This window comes from Chiloscyllium plagiosum, chromosome 2, assembly GCF_004010195.1.
Source record: "Chiloscyllium plagiosum isolate BGI_BamShark_2017 chromosome 2, ASM401019v2, whole genome shotgun sequence".
NCBI classification, from domain to species: domain Eukaryota; kingdom Metazoa; phylum Chordata; class Chondrichthyes; order Orectolobiformes; family Hemiscylliidae; genus Chiloscyllium; species Chiloscyllium plagiosum.
The window spans coordinates 118,785,378-118,788,867 of NC_057711.1; positions in this window are offsets into that span (position 1 = coordinate 118,785,378).

The window sequence follows — 3,490 nt, forward strand, 5'->3', positions numbered from 1 at the left end:
GATGAGATGTTCTTCCTCCAGGCGTCGGGTGGTGAAGGAGCGGCAGTGAAGGAGGCTCAGGATCTGCATGTCTTTGGCAGACTGGGAGGGGGAGTTGAAATGTTGGGCAACAGGGCGGTGGGGTTGATTGGTGTGGGTGTCCCAGAGATGTTCCCTAAAGCACTCTGCTAGGAGGCGTCCAGTCTCCCCAATGTAGAGGAGACTGCATCGGGAGCAACAGATACAATAAATGATATTGGTGGATGCGCAGGTAAAACTTTGATTGATGTGGAAGGCTCCTTTGGGGCCTTGGATGGAGGTGAGGGAAGAGGTATGGGCGCAGGTTTTGCAATTCCTGCAGTGTCAGGGGAGGGTGCCAGGAAGGGAGGGTGGGTTGTTGGGGGGCATGGACCTGACCAGCTAGTCACGGAGGGAATGGTCTTTGTGGAAGGCGGAAAAGGGTGGGGTGGAAAATTTATCCCTGGTGGTGGGGTCCGTTTGGAGGTGACGGAAATCTCTTTAGATGATATGGTTTATGCGAAGGTTGGTAGGGTGGAAGGTGAGCACCAGGAGGGTTCTGTCCTTGTTACGGTTGGAGGGGTAGGGTTTGAGGGCGGATGGGCGGGATCTGCATTGGAGGGCATCTTTAACCACGTGGGAAGGGGAATTGCGGTCTCTAAAGAAGGAGGCCATCTGGTGTGTTCTGTGGTGGAAGTGGTCCTCCTGGGAGCAGATACGGCAGAGGCGGAGGAATTGGGAATATGGGATGGCATTTTTGCAGCAGGTAGAGTGGGAAGAAGTGTAATCCGGGTAGTTGTGGGAGTTGGTGGGTTTGTAAAAAATGTCAGTGTCAAGTCGGTCATCATTAATGGAGATGGAGAGGTCCAGGAAGGGGAGGGAGGTGTCAGAGATGGTCCGGGTGAATTTAAGGTCAGGGTGGAATGTATTGGTGAAGTTGATGAATTGCTCAACCTCCTCGTGGGAGCACGAGGTGGCGCCAATGCAGTCACCAATATAGCGGAGAAGAGGTGGGGAGTGGTGCCGGTGTAACTACGGAAGATGGACTGTTCTACGTAGCCAACAAAGAGACAGGCATAGCTGGGGCCCATACAGGTTCCCATGGCTACCCCTTTGGTCTGGAGGAAGTGGGAGAATTTGAAGGAAAAATTGTTAAGGGTGAAGGCCAGTTCAGCCAAATGAATGAGAGTGCCGGTGGAAGGGTACTGTTGGGACGTTGGGAGAGGAAGAAACGGAGGGGCTTGGATGCCCTGGTCATGGTGGATGGAGGTGTAGAAGGATTGGATATCCATGGTGAAGATGAGGCATTGGGGACTGGGGAAACAGAAGTCTTGGAGGAGATGGAGGGCGTGGGTGGTGTCTCGAACCCATGTGGGGAGTTCCTGGACTGGGGAGATAGGACAGTGCCAAGGTAGGTGGAGATGAGGTGGGGCAGGAGCATACTGAGACAATGAGTCGGCCAGGATGGTCTGGCTTGTGGATCTTGGGAAGGAGGTAGAATCAGGCGGTGAGGGGTTCCTGGACTATGAGGTTGGAAGCTGTGGGTGGGAGATCTCCTGACATGATGAGGTTCTGTATGGTCTGGGAGATGACGGTTTGGTGATGGGGGGGTGGGGTCATGGTCGGGGTGTGGCAGGAGGAGGTGCCTTCGAGTTGGCGTCTGGCTTCAGCGGTGTAGAGGTCAGTGCGCCAAACTACCACTGCACCACCTTTATCTGCTGGTTGGATGGTGAGGTTGGCATGAACAGCCCCACCCAGCTGGATGACAGCGCAGGAGGGTGGTAGCATTACTGACAAATTGTGAAAGACGAGGAGAATTAACCTTTGGCACAGTCACAGAGTTTGATAAATGTGTGTTTGTTCACTGGCAGGAGTTAAACCTGATTAGAGGGTTTTAAACATGAAGTTTCAGGAAATGTGTTCACAGATTTGAGAGGCAAGAAAACATTAGAGGCTTTGGAGGTTGGAATTGGGGCAATAAATTGAAAGGGAAGAAAGTGCAGCGTGGTTTTCTTGAGAGAGGCAGATCTGAAAGAAATGGTGAGAGAACCATTAACACTATCAGCTAATCACAGGGATCAGGAAGAGAAATTCATTGGTCAGCTACTTGGCAGGAATAAGCTTGAAGAAGTAAAAGGCAGCTCACAGACCAAATGAACTTGGTATGAATATGAGATGAAATGAGAGAAAGATGTGAATTCAGAGGAGACAAGAGAGTAGAATTTTGAGTTTGAATGTGTCTGGTTAATTTTTTTTGTAGCTGAACAGTAGAAGCTAATACAGAATAGGGAATTACAAGCATGAGCCATGAGTCACTAACATATTGTAGCTTAATGAGTCACGGTATAATCGTTTTAAAATCAACCTGTTCAGAGAGATTGTTACACACCTCTGGAGGAGGTGGAACTTGAACCTATTTCTTCTGGATCAGAACTTGTGATACAACAAAAGCCCTCATTATGTAACACAACTATGTGGCAACAGTTCTCCCCTGGAAATTCTTCATTGCTTTTTGCTAATGAAACAAAAGTTCCTACTGTGAAAAAACTAGAATCTGTCATCAGGGGTCAATGTGTAACAAAGCAGGTTTTGACATGCTCAGCTTTGTAAATAGCTATTTTGTTTCTTCATTTCCTGTTAGTATGTATTTAATTAACTTTATCTTTGTTTCTTTAGATGTTTCCTCCATGCTTTTTAGGGGCACTTTAACCTCACACTATTCCTGAATTTGCTTAGGTGGGTGGTGTTCACATCAACTGCTAGAGAGTCTGCGAGGGCCCAGAACAACCAGGTCCCAGCATTCTGTGTCGGTTTACAGTGACTTTGTAAAGCAGCAAGAGCTGCATCAATCCAAACACAATCACTGACGCAATTTGCACAGAGCTAACTCCTTTACTGTGGAGTTCTCAGCTACTGGCCTCATTGGGACTTGCAAGTTTTGAGACTTGAATGCCGAGTGAAATGAGGCAGTGTGACTTCCATTGTTTATAAATAAGTTTGTATAGGGTATCCAAATCAAGGTCAGGTTACTTATAAGGGGGAATAAAATCTTTTTAATTTAAAATCCCACTTGAAGTTTGTTTACTTTATATCCTCTCACAGTATAAGTTAAATAACCTGTATTCACCTATATTATCAATTTCTACTAACATTTAGACATCTAGATCATGATTCTTCACACATATTTTCTCCCAATTAAGTTATTTTACAAACTTATTGTAATAACTGAGGGGAGGGTGTCATTTGGTGCAACCTACTGATATGTTCAATTCTCCCCTTTTTGTGAAATCATGAACACAGTGTCTTGAATGAAAAGTATTACATATCTGAGTGTCTGCATGTCATACATCAATGAGAATTGAAAAGTGTGGCACTGGAAAAGCACAGCATGTCAGTCAGTATCCGAGGAGCAGGAGAGTTGACATTTCTGGAATGTGGAGGTCCGGGGGGTGTGGGGGGGGGGGTGCTGGAAGGGGGCTAAGAGATAAATAGG